The 24,084-nt window shown below is 35.6% G+C and overlaps 1 non-coding gene across 1 annotated transcript; it reads right to left on the bottom strand.

The window, feature by feature from the left end:
- Positions 1-228: 228 nt before the first annotated feature.
- Positions 229-336, bottom strand: LOC130978774 (small nucleolar RNA R71). Its single transcript, XR_009086389.1, has one exon. It is a non-coding gene; the product is annotated as a small nucleolar RNA R71 (small nucleolar RNA).
- Between the last annotated feature and the right edge of the window lie 23,748 nt (positions 337-24,084).

The raw sequence follows: 24,084 nt of genomic DNA, 5'->3' as shown, positions 1-24,084 counted from the left end.
CTTCCATTGGAAGATCCTCATCAGTTCTCAGCTGAATTCTTGCAAATCTGTGACACTGTCAAGACTAATGGGGTTGACCCTGAGGTCTACAGACTTATGCTATTCCCTTTTGCTGTAAGAGACAGAGCTAGGATATGGTTGGACTCACAACCTAAAGAAAGCCTGGACTCATGGGAAAAGCTAGTCAATGCCTTCTTGGCAAAGTTCTTTCCACCTCAAAAATTGAGTAAGCTTAGAGTGGAAGTCCAAACCTTCAGACAGAAGGATGGAGAATCCCTCTATGAAGCTTGGGAAAGATACAAACAATTGATCAGAAAATGTCCTTCTGACATGCTTTCTGAATGGAGCATCATAGGTATTTTCTATGATGGTCTCTCTGAACTATCCAAGATGTCTTTGGATAGCTCTGCTGGAGGATCTCTTCATCTGAAGAAGACGCCTACAGAGGCCCAAGAGCTAATTGAAATGGTTGCAAATAACCAATTCATGTACACTTCTGAAAGGAATCCTGTGAACAATGGGACAAGTCAGAAGAAATGAGTTCTTGAGATTGATACTCTGAATGCCATATTGGCTCAGAACAAGATATTGACTCAACAAGTCAATTTGATTTCTCAAAGTCTGTCTGGAATGCAAAATGCACCAAGCAGTACTAAGGATGCTTCATCTGAGGAAGAAGCTTATGATCCTGAGAACCCTTCAATGGAAGAGGTGAACTACCTAGGAGAACCCTATGGAAACACCTATAATTCTTCATGGAGAAATCACCCAAATTTTTCATGGAAGAATCAAGAGAGACCTCAACAAGGTTTCAACAACAATAATGGTGAAAGAAACAGGTTTAGCAATGGCAAGCCTTTTCCATCATCTTCTCAGCAACAGACAGAGAGTTCTAAGCAGAACACCTCTGACTTAGCAACCATGGTCTCTGATCTAATCAAAACCACTCAAAGTTTCATGACTGAAACAAGGTCCTCCATTAGAAACTTGGAGGCACAAGTGGGACAGCTGAGCAAGAAAGTTACTGAACTCCCTCCAAGTACTCTTCCAAGCAACACAGAAGAAAATCCAAAAGGAGAGTGCAAGGCCATCAACATGGCCGAATTTGGAGAGGAAGGAGAAGAAGTGAACGCCACTGAGGAAGACCTCAGTGGGCGTGCACTGACCTCCACTGAGTTCCCAAATGAGGAACCATGGGAATCTGAGGCTCAAAATGAGACCATAGAGATTCCATTGGATTTACTTCTGCCATTCATGAGATCTGATGAGTATTCTTCCTCTGAAGAGGATGAGTATGTCACTGAAGAGCAAGTTGCTAAATACCTTGGAGCAATCATGAAGCTAAATGACAAGTTATTTGGAAATGAGACTTGGGAAAATGAACCTCCTTTGCTCACCAAAGAACTGGATGACTTGTCTAGGCAGAAATTACCTCAAAAGAGACAAGATCCTGGGAAGTTTTCAATACCTTGTACCATAGGCACCATGACCTTCAAGAAGGCTCTGTGTGACTTAGGGTCAAGTGTAAACCTCATGCCTCTCTCCGTAATGGAGAAGCTAGGGATCTTTGAGGTGCAAGCTGCAAGAATCTCATTAGAGATGGCAGACAATTCAAAGAAACAAGCTTATGGACTTGTAGAGAATGTCTTGGTGAAGATTGAAAACCATTACATCCCTACTGATTTCATAGTCCTAGAGACTGGGAAGTGCATGGATGAATCTATCATCCTTGGCAGACCCTTCCTAGCCACAGCAAAGGCTGTGATTGATGTTGATGGAGGTGAGCTGATCATTCAAGTGAATGAAGAATCCTTTGTGTTTAAGGCTCAAGGATATCCCTCTGTCACCATGGAAAAGAAGCATGAAGAGCTTCTCCCAAATCAGAGTCAAGCAGAGCCCCCACAGTCAAACTCTAAGTTTGGTGTTGGGAGGCCACAACCAAACTCTAAGTTTGGTGTTGAACCCCCACATTCAAACTCTAAGTTTGGTGTTGGGAGGTTCCAACATTGCTCTGAGTATCTGTGAGGCTCCATGAGAGCCCTCTGTCAAGCTACTGACATTAAAGAAGCGCTTGTTAGGAGGCAACCCAATGTGACATTTTATCTATTTTCTTTTGTATTTTATGTTTTTTGTAGGTTGATGATCATGAGAAGTCACAAAATCAAGTGAAAAAGAAAAAACAGAATGAAAAACAGGAAGAAAAACAGCACACCCTGGAGGAAGAACCTACTGGCGTTTAAACGCCAGTAAGGCTAGCAGGTGGGCGTTTAACGCCCAGTCTGGCACCATTCTGGGCGTTTAACGCCAGAAAGGGGCACCAGACTGGCGTTAAACGCCAGAAAAGGGCAAGAACCTGGCGTTAAACGCCAGAAATGGGCACCAGCCCGGCGTTTAACGCCAGAAATGGCTCAAAACGTGATTTTGCATGCCATTTGGTGCAGGGATGACTTTTCCTTGACACCACAGGATCTGTGGACCCCACAGGACCCCCACCTACCCCACCACTCTCTCTCTTCTTCACCCATTCACCAATCACCTCAACACCTCTTCCCCAAAAAACCCTTCACCTATCAAATCCCATCTTTCTCTTCACCACTCACATCCATCCTTCATAAAACCCCACCTACCTCACCATTCAAATTCAAACCACTTTCCCTCCCAAACCCACCCATACATGACCGAACCATGAGCCCCCCCTCTCCTATATATACCCTTCTTCACCCCTCCATTTTCACACAACCTAAACACCACTTCTCCCCCTCTTTAGCCGAACACTAAGCCACTCTCTTCTTCCTTATTTCTTCTTCTTCTACTCTCTTCTTTCTTCTTTTGCTCGAGGACGAGCAAACCTTTTAAGTTTGGTGTGGTAAAAGCATTGCTTTTTGTTTTTCCATAACCATTTATGGCATCCAAGGCCGGAGAAACCTCTAGAAAGAGGAAAGGGAAGGCAAAAGCTTCCACCTCCGAGTCATGGGAGATGGAGAGATTCATCTCAAGGGTGCATCAAGACCACTTCTATGAAGTTGTGGCCTTGAAGAAGGTGATCCCCGAGGTCCCTTTTTCACTCAAAAAGAGTGAATATCTGGAGATCCGATATGAGATCCGAGGAAGAGGTTGGGAAGTTCTTACCAACCCCATTCAACAAGTCGGAATCTTGATGGTTCAAGAGTTCTATGCCAATGCATGGATCACCAAGAACCATGATCAAAGTGTGAACCCGGATCCAAAGAATTGGCTTACTATGGTTCGGGGGAAATACTTAGATTTTAGTCCGGAAAATGTAAGGTTAGCATTCAACTTGCCCATGATGCAAGGAGATGAACATCCTTACACTAGAAGGGTCAACTTTGATCAAAGGTTGGACCAAGTCCTCACAGTCATATGTGAAGAGGGCGCACAATGGAAGAGAGATTCAAGAGGGAAGCTGGTTCAATTGAGAAGGCATGACCTCAAACCCGTGGCTAGAGGATGGTTGGAGTTTATCCAACGCTCAATCATTCCCACTAGCAACCGGTCCGAAGTTACTCTAGAACGGGCCATCATGATCCATAGCATCATGATTGGAGAAGAAGTGGAAGTTCATGAGGTTATAGCCCAAGAACTCTATAAGGTGGCGGATAAGTCTTCTACCTTGGCAAGGTTAGCCTTCCCTCATCTCATTTGTCACCTCTGTTATTCAGTTGGAGTTGACATAGAGGGAGACATCCCCATTGATGAGGACAAGCCCATCACTAAGAAAAGGATGGAGCAAACAAGAGACCCCTCTCATCATGAGATCCCTGAGATACCTCAAGGGATGCACTTTCCTCCACAAGACTATTGGGAGCAACTAAACACCTCCCTAGGAGAATTGAGTTCCAACATGGGACAACTAAGGGTGGAGCAACAAGAACATTCCATCCTCCTCCATGAAATTAGAGAAGATCAAAGAATCATGAGAGAGGAGCAACAAAGACAAGGAAGAGACATTGAGGAGCTCAAGCACTCCATAAGACCTTCAAAAGGAAGAACAAGCCGCCATCACTAAGGTGGACCCGTTCTTTAATCTCCTTGTTCTTTATTTTCTTGTTTTTCGAATTTTAGTGCTTATGTTTATCTATGTTTGTGTCTTATGATCATTAGTGTCTATGCCTTAAAGTTATGAATGTCCTATGAATCCATCACCTTTCTTAAATGAAAAATGTTTTAATCACAAAAGAACAAGAAGTACAGGATTTCGAATTTATCTTTAAAACTAGCTTAATTAGTTTGATGTGGTGGCAATACTTTTTTTTTCTGAATGTATGCTTGAACAGTGCATATGTCTTTTGAATTTGTTGTTCATGAATGTTAAAGTTATTGGCTCTTGAAAGAATGATGAAAAAGGAGACATGTTACTAAGGATCTGAAAAATCATAAAAATGATTCTTGAAGCAAGAAAAAGCAGTGAATACAAAAAAAAAAAAAGAGAGAAGGAGAAAAATGAAAAAGAAAAAAAAGGGAGAAAAAGAAAAAGAAAGAAAAAGAAAGAAATAAAGTTGTGATCCAAGGCAAAAAGAGTGTGCTTAAGAACCCTGGACACCTCTAATTGGGGACTCTAGCAAAGCTGAGTCACAATCTGAAAAGGTTCACCCAATTATGTGTCTGTGGCATGTATGTATCCGGTGGTAATACTGGAAGACAGAGTGCTTTGGGCCATGGCCAAGACTCATAAAGTAGCTGTGTTCAAGAATCATCATACTTAACTAAGAGAATCAATAACACTATCTGGATTCTGAGTTCCTAAAGAAGCCAATCATTCTGAATTTCAAAGGATAAAGTGAGATGCCAAAACTGTTCAGAGGCAAAAAGCTACTAGTCCCGCTCATCTAATTGGAGCTAAGTTTCATTGATAATTTGGAGTCTATAGTATATTCTCTTCTTTTTATCTTATTTGATTTTCAGTTGCTTGGGGACAAGCAACAATTTAAGTTTGGTGTTGTGATGAGCGGATAATTTATACGCTTTTTGGCATTGTTTTTAGTATGTTTTTAGTATATTTAGTTGAGTTTTTAGTATATTTTTATTAGTTTTTAGTTAAAAATCACTTTTCTGGACTTTACTATGAGTTTGTGTGTTTTTCTGTGATTTCAGGTATTTTCTGGCTGAAATTGAGGGACCTGAGCAAAAATCTGATTCAGAGGCTGAAAAGGACTGCAGATGCTGTTGGATTCTGACCTCCCTGCACTCAAAGTGGATTTTCTGGAGCTACAGACGCCCAATTGGCGCGCTCTCAACGGCGTTGGAAAGTAGACATCCTGGGCTTTCCAGAAATATATAATAGTCCATACTTTGCCCAAGATTTGATGGCCCAAACCGGCGTTCAAAGTCACCTTCAGATTTCCCAGCGTTAAACGCCGGAACTGGCACCTAAATGGGAGTTAAACGCCCAAACTGGCATAAAAGCTGGCGTTTAACTCCAAGAAGAGTCTCTACACGAAAATGCTTCATTGCTCAGCCCAAGCACATACCAAGTGGGCCCGAAAGTGGATTTTTATGTCATTTACTTATCTTTGTAATTCTTAAGCTACTAGTTCCCTATAAGTAGGACCTTTTACTATTGTATTTTCATCTTGGTTCTTCTGGTTCCCTCTCTGGGGCCGAAACCAATGATCACTCTTGTCCTTATGTATTTTCAACGGTGGAGTTTCTACACACCATAGATTAAGGTGTGGAGCTCTGCTGTACCTCGAGTATTAATGCAATTACTATTGTTCTTCTATTCAATTCCGCTTGTTCTTTGTCCAAGATATCACTTGTTCTTCAACTTGATGAATGTGATGATTCGTGACACTCATCATCATTCTCACTTATGAACAAAGTGACTGACAACCACTTCTGTTCTACAAGCAAACAAGGCTCTAGTGTTTATCTCTTGGATTCTTTAACCGGAATCTTCGTGGTATAGGCGAGAACTGATGGCGGCATTCAAGAGAATCCGGAAGGTCTAACCTTGTCTGTGGTATTCTGAGTAGGATTCAATGATTGAATGACTGTGACGTGCTTCAAACTCCTAGCAGGCGGGGCGTTAGTGACAGACGCAAAAGAATCAATGGATTCTATTCCGGCCTGACCGAGAACCGACAGATGATTAGCCATATGCTGTGACAGAGCATAGGAACGTTTTCACTGAGAGGATGGGAGGTAGCCACTGACAACGGTGAAACCCTTGCATAAGCTTGCCATGGAAAGGAGTAAGAAGGATTGGATGAAGACAGTAAGAAAGCAGAGAGACGGAAGGGAAAGCATCTTCATATGCTTATCTGAAGCTCTTACCAATGATATACATAAGTACCTCTATCTTTATCTCTATGTTTTATTCATCATCTATACCCATTTGAGTCTGCCTGACTGAGATTTACAAGGTGACCATAGCTTGCTTCATACCAACAATCTCCGTGGGATCGACCCTTACTCGCGTAAGGTTTATTACTTGGACGACCCAGTGCACTTGCTGGTTAGTTGTGCAAAGTTGTGTAGTGATCACAATTTTGCGCACCATCTAGGCATGGCCGTGAGGCCAGCCTCCCAATGATCTAAGATAGCATAAGACTAAGGATAGCTACCAAGATGATCTAGAGATCTAAAGTGATCAAAAGATGAAAAATACAATAGTAAAAGGTCCTATTTATAGGAAACTAGTAGCTTAAGAATTACAAAGGTGAGTAAATGACATAAAAATTCACTTCCGGGCCCACTTGGTGTGTGCTTGGGCTGAGCATTGAAGCATTTTCGTGTAGAGACTTCTCTTGGAGTTAAACGCCAGCTTTTGTGCCAGTTTGGGTGTTTAACTCCCACTTTGGTGCCAGTTCCGGCGTTTAACGCTGGGAATTCTAAAGGTGACTTTGAACGCCGGTTTGGGCCATCAAATCTTGGGCAAAGTATAGACTATCATATATTTCTGGAAAGCCCAGGATGTCTACTTTCCAACGCCTTTGAGAGCGCGCCAATTGGGCTTCTGTAGCTCCAGAAAATCTACTTTGAATACAGAGAGGTCAGAATCCAACAGCATCTGCAGTCCTTTTCAGTCTCTGAATCAGATTTTTGCTCAGATCCCTCAATTTCAGCCAGAAAATACCTGAAATCACAGAAAAATACACAAACTCATAGTAAAGTCCAGAAAAGTGAATTTTAACTAAAAACTAATAAAAATATACTAAAAACTAACTAAAACATACTGAAAACATACTAAAAACAATGCCAAAAAGCGTACAAATTATCCGCTCATCATCAACTAGCCTAAATTTTCACGTTACATTAGATATTATTTACGAGAGACCAAAACCATACCTTGGTCGATTCCTCCCTCATGCTCGAACAACTCGAAATTCCTCCATTCGACAAGCTTCAAAGCTCCAATTTTTCACCAGTCACCAACTCAGCTCCCAAGGTTCAATCTCAAGCCTCCAATACCATCAATTTAACCCTAACACATGCAATTTAATCTAATACCAAATAATATCACTCAAAATCAACATAGGATTCATAATTATCAATGACTCACAAGAGTTAGTGGTTCATCACCTTACCCACAGTCGTTTGGGACAAGACCCAGCAAGTTTTCAAAGCTAATTCAATCCTAAAATACCAAAATCACATAATCTCCCAAAATCAAAATCCAATTTTTTTTAAATTACAAGGAGGAAAGTTGAGTAAGAAATAACAAGGTACTTACCATTTTGATTGTGGGTTTTATAGAGCTCAACGCAGTGGTCGCGTGGCCACAAATGGTGCAACAATTGGAGTTCCAGATTGAAAGTTATAAAGAATTAAAGTTGGTGAAGGTTTGGGACTCGGGTTCCAGCTGAATCTCTTCTTCCTTAGCGTGTTTCACTTAATTTTGGGGAAGAGATGCAAGTCTTGGCTTTTATATGATGGGCCTTGGGTCCAGTCCAACCGGTTTGACCTGTTGGCCCGGTTTTGGGCTAAAATCTTTAAAATTAGTATCGAAATTAGTATTTTTAATATTTTTACCTCTTTAGGTTAATAAAATTTAGTTTTCTAATTTCTTTGATTAATAATTAATTTATTGACGAATTATTTATTAATTACACGGGATTTACATAAAACTTAATCAAACTCAAAGCCTTCTTGTTGATGAAAACCTTGTGAACTAGCCTAGCTTTTTTACTTCTGTATAGAGCCATCATGGGTCATTTTATAGTATACACTCATTTGCATCCTATAACTTTGGCCCCTTCTGTTTTTTATACTGAATTTTAGGTTTTAATCAAAGCATCGAAATTCATCCTACGTAGAATATTTTTTATAAGGGATTTGTAATGAAATAGTAGCTGTCTTAGGAGGTTGTTCTTGTTGGTTTTGAGCAGCAATGAACAATTTTAGCTTTAATGAGCCAGTTTTGGACTTGATCTGCATAACATGTTTATTATTGGTAGGAATGGATATTTGTGATCTATTCTGAGTTTGTTGAGAAGTGTCAAAGGAAGGTATGCAATCTCTATCCCTAAAATTGGATGAACAATATCATGAGAAGGTAAATTATGAAAGCTAGTATTGTTATCTGGTATAGTTTTATTATTGGATTCTCAAGAAAGGTCAGATATAGACTGAATATTGTTGTTTCTTGTATTAGAAGTAAGAATGTCAATAGAAGTGTTAGGCATAGATACAATAGAATTAGAGAGAATAGAAGGTATCTCATTTATAATAGTATTATTCATATAATTAGTGGATATTTCAGTATGTTTTGTATTAAAAAGAGAATTATAAGGAAAAACATTTTCTTCAAAAAGAACATTTCGAGTAACATAAACCGTACCATTTGGTGACAAGCATTTATATCCTTTATAATTAGGAGCATAGCCAATAAAAACACACTTATGCGACCTATAATCAAGTTTAGTTGGATTATATAGTCTTAAATAAAAAAATAAGCACTACCAAAGACTCGAAGAGAAAGATAATCTGGTTGTTATTTTATTAGCAATTCAAATGGTGTTTTATTAGCAAGAACTTGTGTAGGGAGTCCATTAATCAAATATGTAGACGTGATCACAACCTCATCTTAAAAAGTGATGGGCATGGATGTCGTGGACAACATAGACAAGCTCATTTTAATGAGATGTCTATGCTTCTTCTCTACACGACCATTTTGCTGTGGTACATAAAAATATGAATACTTTTGTTGTATACCATGATCTAGCAAGAAAGAATTAAAAGAGTGTGAGGTGTATTCACCTCCATTATCAGATTGGAGCTCTTTAATTTTACAGCTAGTTAAGTTTTTTATATAATTCTTATATTGAATAAAAGTAGTGAAAACTTGTGACTTGTTTACTAAAAGCATGTACATGTATAACTTGAAAAGACATCTAAAAAAGTAACATAATATCTAAAATCCATATGAGATATGACTAGAGGTGGTCCCCATACATCAGTGTAAACTAAATGTGATGAGAAATTATAAACAAAAGTAGAGTGAAGAAAAAAAAATCTATGTAATTTAACTTGAGCTCAATTTTCACAAGCTCTAAAAGTCTGATCAGACATTTTATTATTCATTGAAATGTTGTATTTATTTATTATGAACTTTATAATCTTGAAGGCAGAATGTCTAGGACACTTATTCCATAGATCAAGAGAAGAACAAGTAGTAACATATAGAGCAAAAACTGAAGAAGTATTTTGTGACACTTCAATATTAGAAAATGGGTATACACCACTTTGTCTAATATAAACCCAGTTAAACGGTAATTAAATAAGTAATTAATTAAATATAGGTAAAAAGAATTGGAAAAATTAGGTTTCATAATTTGAAAAAAATTAATGGTGATTTTTTTTACTCGAAGGATTTTTCCGAGCGAAGGAATGTAATTTATTTTGGAAAATGCGTAAAGACGCATGCCAGTAAATTAATAAATAATTAAGTAATAAATAAATGAGCTCAAGAAAATAAAAATTAAATTTTATAATTTGAAGAAATAATATTAATTAAAATATAAATTAAAACACTACTTTTAAAGGTTTTGACCCGAAGTTGGACCAACGGGCTAAATTTAATGGGCCAGACCGGGCCCATCTTGGGCCAAAGGCCCAACATATATAAGTCCAATTATGAGGTTTCAGCCTCACTTTCACACTCCAAAGAGTGAAACACACTGAGTTTGGGAAGGGGGGAGCCAAGCCCTTAGTCAACTATTCACTCCAACGTTCAATCGCCCATAACTTTCAATCTGGAGTTTTGATCCCCGCATTGTTTGTGGCCACGCGTTCGTCTTGTCGAGATCTTCAATTCTAACCCAACAAATTGATAGGAATATTTAATTTTCATGTCTAGTTCTCTGTTTCTCTCTTTTCACATTTTTTGTTTGGATATTGAGAGTTTTGATGATTTTGGTGGTTTATGTACAATCTAACATTGGATAATTATTGGGTTTTACCCCAATTATCAATGAGTGAGATAAGAAACCATTAATCCCTTTGAATATTCCAATTTGATGAGGTTAGGGATTCAAAATTGTGTATGTACATAAAAATAGGTTGAATATATGTGAAATTGAAGTAAAATTGATGAAGCGGCTTGGATGTAGCTTTGGTGGTTGGACTAACTGAATTGGTGATATTCGAACTTGGAGGCTTGTGTGACAAAAGGTCTTGAGGTGTTTTATAGCTAGGGAGGAATCGGTCAAGGTATAGTTTTGGTTTCTTGTAGTTAATATATAATATTGCGTGAAAACTTAGGTTACTGTCCCTAAGATAGGTTAAAATTGTATGTATTTATTGATTGAAAGTGTGTGTGTAATATGTGTAGTGGATTTAATTGAAGGTTGAATTGGAGTATGTGTAAGAAGATAATAATGATGATGTGATACAAGTCTTGATGATGGTTAGTGATGTTGTGATGCATGAGGAGTATGATGATGAGTATGAGAAATTTTGGACTGGATACCGAAATAGGTAAGTCCGGGTAAGTATGATAAATTGAGATTTGTGTGGTTGCATTTGAATTGGTGATTATTGAGTTATGATGAATGATTGATGAAAATTGTTGACTGTTAATACTGAATGATGCATGAAATGTAGTGGTTGTTGAGAATTGAGAATTTTTGGAATGGGTTGGTAAATTTGAGGTCTAATGGTTTGAGTATTGGAATAACTGAGAAGTAAATGAGGAATGATGGACAATGTGTAGGAGTGTACAAATATTGAAATTTGGTATGATTGATTTGGTTTAGTTTGAGTGTTTTGAAGTTGGGGGCTTTCTAGCAACTTTTGGTGAAAACTTGTTTTTTACAAACTTCGACGAGGCATAGCCTGACTTCTGGACTCCTAAATTTTGCGAATCTTATTTTGAATGAAAAATGGGTCTGAGAAGCTTATAACCTTTGAAAAATGGGCTAAAAATGATTTTTAACGAAAAAGTTAAGCGCATATGAAGTTTGGGTATAAAAAAAAGAATTTTGTAAAAAACCAGGAATTCTAGTATGTGTGTGTACACACACTATCGTACGCACACACAGACCAGGGTGTTTGGGGAAACCCGTGCATATGCACGAGGGGTGTGCGCACACGCACCTTGGGAATTTTACAAGGTGTGCGTACGCACACCATAATGCGTACGCACACGAATAGAAGCTCATCTGGTACGTGTGTACACATAGCAATAAGCGTATGCACGATGCCCTGTTTTGTACTAAAACTCTATTTTTAACTATTTGACCTTTCTAGAAAACTTGTAAACTTTTGTAAACCTTGTTTAAGGTCCGACAACTTGTTTTAGGCTTGCAAATGAGTGACAACTTATGGATCGAATTAGATTAACAATTTGGGTGAGATTGTGGACTTGAGCCAATGAATATTGATGAAAGCCTGTGAGTAATGAGTTTATGGAATACTAAATTGAGATAGGACTTAAATGTTGAGATTAGCGATGATTAAGTATGGCCGAATTGCCTGAGATGTGAATGTTGTTATTGGTGATGACTGAGTATGGCCGGATTGGCTGAGATAGTGAGGTCTGGGTGTGATCCCGCTTGTGTGTTACCTCAAAAATTGTGTTGGCACCTGCACCAAGCAAGGACGGTGGTTCTATCCCTCTTGCTCGTGGTTGCTGTGTCATTGTGGGGATGGAGGTTTTATCCAGCCCGCGGTGAGAACTATGGTTTCGTCCTGCTCACGAGTTGGCAAGTTGAAGATGAAGGATTCCCTATCTTGTCGTGTTATAGATGCGGGGAAGGTGGAAAGGCACTCTCCTTTGTATTATTTTTTTCTATATTTTTCTCTGGTTGTAAGGTGGAAAGGCACACTCTATCGTGGTACCTCTAGGAGAAGGTGGAAAGGCACTTTTCTTCGTTTATGATTCTCTTGGGGATGCACAACCTAGAGACCATATCCGGGTTAGCTACTAGATGTATCGGATTCTGGCAGTTCAACCGACATGTGAGCTCACGGCCAGTAGGATTAGGCATTCTTCATATGCATTTGTATGTTTTGTATGAGTTTGCCTTTTTTTTGCTTGCATAATTGCTTACCTGTAATTAATTGCTATTTGATCTATTTGCTATAACTGCTATCTATACCTGTACTTTCTTTGTCTATTTTGTATGTGTCTTTTTTCTGGAGACCCCTCATGTGGTGGAGGTGTGATGAGGGTTGTTCTATACATAGTGGTTGGGGGATTTGAATTAGATAGAAAGTGAATAGTTAGCTTAGAACTAGAATCCCTTATATAGATTACCGAAAATTTCTTATTTAGTATATATGTATATGTATCCTTTGGCCGGCCTTTGCTTTGTAGGTCGAGTCTAGAACTTGATTATACTTATCCATTGAAACTCTATATATTTGTCTTTTAGTTTTCTACATAAGCTTTTAGGCTTATCGTTTTTTGTGAGCGATGCATCTTTGGTTTTGTTTTGATCGTATCCTTTTCTTTCAAGGCTCCTAGCTATATTATCCTTGTTATATATGTATGTATTTAATTTTAGAGGTCATAGCATCTCGCCACCTTTGATTTACGTCTTAGGCATAAAGCTCTGTGTGATAGGATGTTACATCTAAAACCTACAAAAGAACTTCTTTAGTGAATTGACATTTAACAACACAGTAATGAGCATGAAATTCGAAGAAAACATAGTTATCTTAAGCAAATTTATAAACACTTATCAAATTTTTAGTGATGTGTGGAGTATGAACAAGCTTTTTTAATGAAAACCACCGTTTAGATTTTAAAGCATAAAGAAAAGAATGACCAATGTGTTTAATAGGAATACCTGTACCATTGCCAATTTTAACCTGGTCCAAGACCTGAATATTCAGAAGATGGAATTAGATTTGGCTAATAACAGTGTCTGAAAACTAATATGGATAAGAGATCATAGAAGGAACAATAATGTAGGCAGTAGGATTATGAAAAATGGATGTTGGTAGAGGAGGAGTGGAACCAGATGCTGTAAAAGAGGTATGAGTCCTACGAGTATCTCGATTCTGTATAGATGAGGGATTTCTTAGTCGAATCTATGGAAGCAATGCCAAGCTATATGGCCAATGCGAATACAAACTTGACATTGTGGCTTTGGAGACTGATAAAAAGATCTCCCTCCTCTGGCAAATCAACCTCCAGACCTGCCTTTTCCTCGAGAATTAGTGCCTCACATTGAATTTGGATAAAGGGAAAAGAAGTGAGTATAATTGGCCTGAACGAAAATTCTCTCAGGCTTTCAAAAATTTTGAACCATATAATCATGAGTAAGTACCATGGTTTCAACCTCAGATAGACTATACAGCTCAGGTTTTGAAGTGACAGTGGTTAGCATCACTTGATAGTCCTCACTAAGACCTTCTAAAAATGCATCAATGTGTTTATCATGAGTAAGAGGATTACCTAATGCAGCCAAAAAGTCTGCTATGGCTTTCATCTTGAAAATATAATCCGTAGTTATATGACCATTCTTTTTTATGATTTTTAATTGTACTTTCAATTGTTTGATTTTGCACTTTATTGATTTTGAGAAGTAGTATTCAATCCTTCCCCAAATTTTGTAGCTGTAATTGCATCCCACCATCTTGTATTTGAAGACTGGATCCATTGAAGCAAAAAGCCAAAAAACCATATTGTAATCATCCTGTCCCAATTCTTGTACTGCTGAGTCTCAATCCTAGCTGCTTGATTTTTAGGAGTGTCAAATTGAGGTGGAACACGATCAAAATACAAGTAGTCTTCAAATTTCTGGCCTTTTATGGCAAAAATTGCTTATTATTGCCATGTCTTCTGATTGTTTTCTTCAAGTTTATCACCAATTGGATTGAAAGGTCTTTATTTAAAAGAAATTTGCAGAAATTGAGCAACAATGGTTGGTTGAATATTTGTAAAGAGATTATTATTGACAACTGAATTGTTAGAATCTTCATTAGAAGAAGCCATGAATCTTTTGCCTTAAGCTCTTGATATCATGAAAACTTTCTAATAAAATTGAATAAAGGAATAAATAGAAAAGAAAATAAAACAGAAAAGGAAAGAAAAGCAGAGTTTAAAAACTGAGAAAAATAAAATTGCTTGCAGTGCAAAGTAACTCATCAAAATACGAAAACTGAACTCTTAACCTCTATGCACAGCACATATATATACATAGCAAGTCTCAGACTCAGTTAATCCTTGACAGAAAATTAACCACCAAAAGTAACTAACTGACCTAGCAAATAGCTAACTAGTCTTGCTTAATTAAGTTTGAAGTTCTCGAAATCTCCTCACTAATCACACTATCCTTTTCATGGAAGGAATACATCCATGGTAATCAAGCATGAAAAAAAATCATTTCTTTGAATTATCAAATTAAAGAATGACTCTGTATTTTTCAAATGAGTAAAACTTCTAATCATAAAGTTATTCAATCTTAAAATGTCAGGAATATGCGATTATTTAATTTCATGATTATTTACAAAAAAATAAATATTAAGAGATGGTCCAACAATCAACATTAAAATATTTCCTTTGTTTCTAGTGTTTGTTGTATAGAGATGGTGTTTCATATTTGAGTTTACATTTTACAATCTAATTATCTATCAAACAATAGATAGTCGTGGGTTCATCTTCGAGCTGGCCACCTCTCTGCGTTTCACACCAGTTCCAGACCCAGGTGGAGCCTCTCCTCCACGGTGGTATCTCCTCTAGCGTGGCTTCTCATCTCAGGTGTCCATGTGCTCCTCTACCATTCCGCCGTCAGCAATCCTTTTCATCTCCTCGCTCACGCAACCTACCTTTCCTTTCATTGAATCGCACACGCAACCTGCCTTCTTCATGAATTTGTTTGAACAGGTAATGATTAGTTGGAACCCTAGGAGCTTTGCTTTCTTCTCCTTACTTTCTCGTCCTCTACCCTACCAATCTCTGTGTACGAGTCCTATTTTCCTGGGAGTTTGCTTCGTCACCGTTCATCCATGTTAGCAATTTTTCAGTGGAGGCTTAAATCCAAGATCTCTGATCAATCAATCAGGTGCATTGAAACTTATTTTCCTCTTCATCCTTTTTTATTTTCCTTCCTTGAATACATCCTTCTAATCAATCTTAGTTACTGTTTCAGGGTTAACCCAGATTTAATTCTAGGGTTTGTAAATTTCCTAATTGTTTTTTAATTCTGTTCCATGGTTAAGCGAGATTCTATTGTCTAGAGTTTGTGAAATTCCTAATTGTGCAAATTGTGATCATGTTTGGTATCTGATCGATGGTTAGGTGAGATTTTATTGTGTAGGGTTTATGAAATTCCTAATTTTGAAAATTCGGATCGTTTTTAGTATCATTTCCACAGTTATCCCAGATCTTATTGTGTAGGGTTTGTGAAATTTATAATTTGCAAATTGTCTATGTGACTTGGTTTGTTTGTGGGTTCATGTTCTTGGTTACATTCATTCTCAGTTGCTGTTAATTTTCAGTATGGTCTATGAATCTGTTTCATCTTCTTGATTTCGTTATTTAGAATTTGATGTGATTATCATTTCTCCTTTTGCTATCTCTTGAATTGTTTATTGCATGTGGTTTGTCTATTTCAACAATTTTTGGGATTTTATAATCATTATAAAGATTATCTTCTTACTTACCTTTTCTTATATTTATGGATGATGGGTTTGGTTTTGTGAATGATTGTCTAGGTATGGGCTTTCTACCTAATCTACTTTCTCCTTGATGATGTAATTGACAGAGTTTTTTCAGGAAAGTCAGTTTATAGACCTAGCTTCTCCTATTCAGGTTTTGCATTACCAATTTTATTCTCTCCTATTCAACTTTTGCATTCCAATTTCCATTCTGATTCAGTAATCTCTTTGAACTGTTTGTGCAAAATCTAGCAATTTCTAATTTTATTCTTTATTCAAAATCAAAATTCATAGACACAGCATTTTTCCTTTTGCTATCTCTTGAATTGTTTGTTACATGTGGTTTGTCTATTTCAGCAATTTTTGGGATTTTATAATCATTATAAAGATTATCTTCTTACTTACCTTTTCTTATATTTATGGATGATGGGTTTGGTTTTGTGAATGATTGTCTAGGTATGGGCTTTCTACCTAATCTACTTTCTCCTTGATGATGTGATTGATAGAGTTTTTTCAGGAAAGTCATTTTATAGACCCAGCTTCTCCTATTCAGATTTTGTATTCCCAATTTCATTCTCTCCTATTCAACTTTTACATTCTAATTTCCATTCTGATTCAGTAATCTCTTTGAACTGTTTGTGCTGAATCTAGCAATTTCTAATTTTATTCTTTATTCAAAATAAAAATTTATAGACACAGCTTCTCCTACCCAAGTTTTGCATTTCCAATTTTATTGTCTCCTATTCAACTTTTGCATTCGAATTTCCATTCCCATTCACTAATCCCTTTGAATTGTTTGGACTGAATGTAGCAATTTATAAGTTTTTCTGCATTCAGAATCGAAATTCTCTTATTTATGTTTGATGTCAAATTTTATAAAGCACTTAAATAATTATATTGATGAAATGTTTTGTTAGTCAACTCAATTGCATTACAGTTCTTTATTGGTTATGCAAAAAAGTGTTGTATATTTCACCTCTTTCATAGAAGTAGAGCTAATTGTCATGCATTTGTGTGCTTCATTTAATTATATCCAAAGTAGACCTATTAAATCCTATATTAAAAACTGATGAATCTATTTTTAATTTTTTACTTTGCATATATTCAACAAATCCATTGAGTTTTTATACTATTTTCTGTATACAGAATCATGTTCTGTTATTTATGTTTGATTTCAAATTTTATGAAGCACTCTCATAATTATATTGAGAGTAGACCCATTGAATGCAATATTAAAATTTCATGAATCACTTTTTATTTTTTTATTTTGTGTATATTCAACAAATCCATTAAATTTAGATCAAGTGAATTAGTGGTTGGATGTGGGCTGTGTGAATCATGATTAGGGACTGGGTTTTGTCCCTAATCTGTTCTATTGGTAGTGATGTGATTGACAGAAATTTTGATGTATAGCTTGCTGGTTGTTTATTTATATGTTTTGATTTTAGGTCAATTTCATTCTATTTTTTTATTGCTTATATAAAAGAACTTTTTGTCTAACTAGTAATTTCCTCCTCTAAAAACATATACCTTGAGTAGTTATCTTCTCTTGAAGATATCTTCTGCACGGATAATGATGTTTTACCATACATTCTTCACCAAAAATGTGGGTATCGCTATCAAGGTATGGGGTTTCTATCTGTTTGGTCAGTGGTGATGTGATTGATAGGAAGGAAGTGGTTTTCTCACAATCAGATGGCATCACTCCAATGTTTATGTTACTAGGGAATTTTCTTCTAGGTAGTCTATTTGATGAGTGGTGATGTGATTGATAGGAATTGATTCATAGCTTCTTGGTGATTTATTTGCATTTTGATGAAACCTTTTGTTGGTCAACTCACTTCTATTTGAATTCTTTATTGGTTATGCAAATAGTGCTGTATATTTCGCCTGTTGCATAGAAGTAGAGCTGATTGTCATGAATTTTTGTGCTTCTTTGATAAAGGAATATGCTTTTGCCACTCCCATTAAAGTTTTGCTCTGCCAATTCCATTCTCTCCTGTTCAAGTCTTGCATTCCCATTTCAATTCTAATTCAATAATCCCATTGATGAACCTTTTTTTTAAGATATGTTCATCAAATCCATTAAGTTTACCTAAAGTGAATTGGTGGTTGCATGTGGGTTGTGAGAATCATTATCAAGGAATTGGTTTTATAGCTAATATATTCTATCCGTGGTTATGTGATTGACAGAAATTGATGTACAGCATTCTGGTCATTTATTTATTTTTTAAGTTCAACTGAATTGCATTACATTTTTTGGTTGTTTGTGTAAAAATTATTTTATATATCAGCTGTTGGATGGACATACAGCTCTTTGCCTTGAAATTAAGAGGTTCATTGAGAAAAGAATGGCCTTGTGCGAGTAAAATGGCTTCATGGTATTGTTTATCTAACTAGCACATATTTTTATCCAAAGAAAAATCTATCCAGCAGCTGGTGTTCTAATGAAAATGTCTTCTCCACACATAATAAGGTTGTGCTATATATTCTTCATTGGAAATTTAGCAATCATTATCAAGGTATGAGGTTTCAATCTCACCCATTTCCTTAATGTTGATGTGATTGACAGATTTTTATTGATGTTTGTCTATACTTTTTTTCCCATTCATTTGTTGTTTCCAATGTATTCCTATCTAAGACATTTACCAACTCTCATTGCCATGAGTACAATCATTGTTTGCGGTAGTTGATGACTGCCTTCCCTATGGTGTAATGACATGTAGGTGCACTGTAGTAGGTATGGTGTGATTTCTCATTTTTTGGTCCCTATTTCTTCATTTCTTGAAAGTTTCACTTGTTTTTTCTATTATTGTGTTGGTTCAGGTTTTGCCCCTCTGATTAGTTGTCTCTATAACATTGAATGGAGATGCATATGGACTCATATTTAGTTTTCCCTCCATTTTCATCTTCAATTTGAATTCAAAAAGGTGAGCCTAAAGCCCTGGATTTTTTCTATAAAAGGATGGTTGGTGATCCACATTCAATGCACAAACATTCCCCTGTGTTCTATTTCCTCCTAAGCTCTGTCTACATCAGAATTTTTTTATTTACATTTGATATATTTCATCAATTCTGTTTACCTCCTCTGTTTTTTTTTCTGTAATGCCTCCTCCATTTGATATGATTTCTAAGATGCATCCTCCTAGAGAGCCTTGGAGGCTGAAAGTTAGGGTTCTAAGGCTTTGGGTTGTACCATCTTTTGGAAATCATGAGGTTCCTAACTCAATGGAGATGATTCTCCTTGATGAGCATGTTAGCTCCTATTAGCTTCTCTTTTAAATATGGTGTTACTTGTTGTTTTTTAAGTTTTCAAATTTAAATGACGTGTTTCACTAATTTGATTTTGTTCTTCTGTTGCATTTTCAGTGTGGAAAAATTCAAGCTACAGTTAAGAAACCACTCCTTAATAGGTTTAGGGATCATATAGTTGAAGGTCAAGTTTATAGAATGGCATACTTTACTGTTGTATCAAATCATGGTAGTTATAGAGCAACTTCTCATGAATTCAAACTGATTTTCCTTCACCGAACCACTGTTGTAGCTGTTGATGAAGATGTTATCCCTAAGACTTGTTTAAACATGTTTCCTTTTTCTGAGCTGCTGAACATGATCCAAGATTATGATTTTTTAGTTGGTGTGTCTATATTCTTGGTCATCTATTATTCAAGTTTTTTTAACAAATACTTTGAATATTTAATAGGTTGTGTTTATTTGGAATAGATGTCATTGGCCTTTTAACTTCAGTGGAAGAAGAGAAAGAATATGCAAAAGAGGGAAAATTGTGAAAATGATTGTGCTGGAATTAACTTCAAAAGAGTATGTTGATTGAGTCATCTCTCCTGGTTTCTCTTTATGTTTTAATCATATTTTTCCCTTATTTTCTATTTCATTCTTTGTCATGTTTTGAGTTTCAGTCTTACAGTGAGATGTGCATTGTTTGGGGACTATGTTAATCAAGTAAATCATTTTCTTACCTCTGGCTATGTGGAGCAGCCTGTTGTAGTCATTTAACTTGCAAAAGTCAAGTTCTTTTGGGGTACATTATTTGTTTTCTATACATCTCATTGTTATTCTTAGTGTTGTCTCCAATAAACTTTGCTAGACTCTTTCTGTCTTACTGTGTAGGTCAAGTAGGCCTTCAAAATGTGATGTATGCCACTCAAATGTTATTTAATCCTGATCTTCCTAAAGTTGTTGAATTCAGGAAGAGGTTAGCATTGTTTGTTTTGTTGATTTTTATTGTATTCTTTATTTACAACCAATCTGGACTAACAAGTACAAGTGTTTGCATAATTTTTTTTAGTATGGTTGAGCAAGGTGTCAATGGTACCCAGCCACTGTTTATTGCAAATGAAGGTAAAGTTGTCTCCTTGAAAGATGATTTCATGCGTTTTACTAGAAAATGCACTATTGAAGAGCTTCAAGATAACAATCAGGTTGTCTTCTTTTTAGTTAGTTGTATTTATGTTTATTTTATACATAAATGAACTGAAAAAGAAAATCAAAGAACAATTTACAGATCTATATTTTCGTTCATGTTGTTAACAAATTTTGAAATGCCGATTGCATAGCAGGGTTCTTTTATCATTTTTGGTACAATCCGAGGTATTGTTGAGGATGGAGGTTGGTGGTATTCTGCTTGTGTGTGTGGAAAGGGTATCTATCCTCAAAATGGTACATATTACTGTGATTTTTGTTTGAAGCACATAACTAATGTGACTCCAAGGTCAGAAATTTTGTTCAAAATGTCTTTTCATTTTGTGTTGTGGGTTGTTTATAAAAATCATGTTTCTTGGTATTATTTATTCTGAATGATTGTGTTCCTTTTTTTTCTTTCTGCAGATTTAAAATTAAAATAACAGTTGAAGATCATAGTGAGGAGGATATTTCCTTCTCTTTGATCGCGAGGCATCTTATTTGCTTAAGAAATCATGTGCTGACTTGTTTACTGAGGTTCAAAGAGATGCAAGTGTATGTTCTTAGTTTTCTTTTGTGTGTTGTTCACTTTATGGGATGTGATATGTGTTATTTAAAGTCTGTATTGCTTATGTATTACTTTCAAAATAGCTTGTATGTGGGGATACTTATCCTCCCATATTCCAAGGGCTCATTAGAAAGAAGTTACTGCTGAAGGTTGATACCAAAGGTGTCCCACATGATACATTTTATGGCACTTTTCGAGTTAGGAGAATATGTGATGATCCCACTATTATTGCCATATTTGAACTTCCTGATTATGATGCTGATGACGAGTCTACTCCAAAAATAGTTACATATACATATAATTACTTTTAGATTGTGTAAATTCAAGTTTTGTTGCTCTTTTATTTATTGTGTTGCGCTGAATTTCTTTTATGGTCTTATGTATTTTTAAACTCTTATGGCAAATGAATAGGAGCTTGATTTACACAAGTCTGTTCCCTGTGGAAAAGGGGATATTGGTATTAAGAAGGAGTCATCAAAGACTTTTATCAAGAGTGAGAAAGTTGCTGGTGAGTCTTCTGGGATTTTATCTAAATCCCCAATTATTATAGATTTTCTGGCTGAAAAATAACCTGCTATTTTCGGAGGGACTGAGTTTGTTGCGTTAATTAATGGTGAAGATGAAAAAGATGAGAAAACACCCAGTAATGATACTGTTAGTGATGATCTTTCTGCTGAAATAGATATATTGCTTAGCTCACCAGAAAAAAAACTCAGGTGATGTTATATAATATTTATTTTCTCCTTCCTATGTTGTTGTTTCTAAATGGTTTTTGTATTCTTGAGTGAGTTTGATAGCTTTTGTTAATTTCTTTGTCATAGGATATGTTGTCCCACGTTCTCGATGCACCTTCCTAATTTGGGGAGAAGCTTATTCATGAAAATGATGTTATGAACTCGAAGGGCAAGAGGAATTTGAATCCCCAATTTGAAGAGGTGGCTGCTGATGCTGATGTGCTTGGGTTCAAGATTGCCAAGGTTAATGGAGTTTGATTTATGGTGTGGAATTGACCTGCTGTGTCTAGGTGTAGGTGTTTTATATAGTATATCTATAAGTATTTAGGAAGTCTTGTGATTCCAAATACATGGAAATATAATCATGCTGGCTGGATGCTATTTTGATTTGACTTTTTTGGATTGTGTCCAACAAATAGGATTGTCAGATGTAGGGATTTTCCTTTTGTGTTATCTCGGGTCATGTGCCAACTAGGTCTATTCTCAACTTTTTCTTTTGTAATAGTGACTTTGCTAGGGATTGGACACATTTTCAATGTTGTAGCCTGTTTAGGTTACATACTAGGATATGTAGTTAGTTATTGGAATCCTCCTTATCATAGGAGAGATAGTCATATGTAATTGTGTATATCACTGAATATTTTAATGAAATGCAACAGTTCTTATTTGTATTTGTTTATTGTTGTACAACTTTATCTTTTCATGTCAATTAGTTATTGGTGTTGATTATAATACTTCATTTTTTTTTCATTTTCTGCGTTATCAAAGGTGTGCATGGTTATATAGGTTCTTTGTTGGTGTGTTTACTTTTGATAAACTTAACCTCAACAGTTAATCCCCCCAAAAACGAAATAAAATCTGTTAAGGAATAGATTCAAAATTTCTGTTCCCAGCCACCCCCCCTTTTTTTTAATACCCGTTGCATATAGGTACTTAACAATGTGGATGTCTTTTTGGCAATGAATTAGGGGTAGTTCTTGTGGTTTATGTTTCAAACTCTTATTTTGTTTAGTACACGTAACAAAGATGTCTCAGAAATCTATTCGTGCTAGAGAATATAGGAGAAATTCTTTGAAAAGAAAGCGAACACAAAGTCACCATCCAAACGTAACAGGTCAGTATTGAATTGACTTTCATGATATTTTTAGTGTTTTTTGCTCTAATTTTCAATGATTTTATACCTATGGGAGTCTTTGTAAATTTTTTTTCCTTTTCTAATCTTTTAGACGTCCTCCCTTCCTCGACGCCTGTTGTTTCTTTGAATGATTATTTGGGTAATTTTTATTGCTCTACCTATATTTTTATGGTTAATCTTTATGTCTCTAATAATTTATCTGTTTATTTTATATGTTTCCAATGTTTTTGTTCATTTTTATCTTTTAGAAAATTTAGTTGAAGTGTCCCAGAATGTTTATCGGAGTTCGGATTTTATTTTATCCGGTACAATAATATCTTTAAGTATTCTATCCCTGTCCAATTTTGTTTTTGTTAAATTATATTTTAAGTTCTTTTGATTTATATCTAATAACACATTCGTTTTTTGATTTATTATTGTTTTTTTACACTTATACCTAAAAGGTTTACTTTAACTATTAGTAACTCATAGAATTCCTAATTAAACATATCAGGAGACTTCTATACTTGGTCTCTTTTTAATTTGACATCTCAATTAATATTTGTAAAATAAAAAATGATATTATTATTCTAAATATCATTTAAAATAATTTTAATCATTCTAAATTGTCATAAGTTGTATAATTTGTTGAAACTTTTTTAATTTGGTGTCATAATCAATAATTTCATATTAAGAAAAAAATTTAATTACTTTGTCGGTCTTCTAATTTTTTGAAATTTTCTTTTAGGTGCATATAATATATTTTTTTCAATTCTGTCCCTCAGAAAAAATTCTTTTTTTTTCTTTTTTAATTAGGTCACTCTTGATATTGATTCGCTCAATTGTATAAGGAGGTATTTACAACAAAAAATATGATGCATGGATTTAATTAAAAGAAAAACAAAGCCTTGGCAGCCAATTAAGAAAAAAATGGTGCAAGGACTCAATTAAAATAAAAAAGAAAAAAGGGACTTTGTTAAAAATTTTGGAAAATACTATGGAACAATAGAGTCATTAAAGTCTAAAAGAATACAAAATGATTCTATTTGTGATTTAGATTATTTAATTCGTACCTAGACAATTAGTATGAGTGATTAAAATAATGAAACAAAGTCTATTCTAAAGTTAAAAAAAAATCAAACTGTTCTTGAATGTTCATTAAGCTTTATTTATATTTAGTT

This window comes from Arachis stenosperma, chromosome 4 (genome assembly GCF_014773155.1).
Source record: "Arachis stenosperma cultivar V10309 chromosome 4, arast.V10309.gnm1.PFL2, whole genome shotgun sequence".
Taxonomy (NCBI): Eukaryota; Viridiplantae; Streptophyta; class Magnoliopsida; order Fabales; family Fabaceae; genus Arachis; species Arachis stenosperma.
This window is presented reverse-complemented; position numbering and strand designations above follow the sequence as displayed.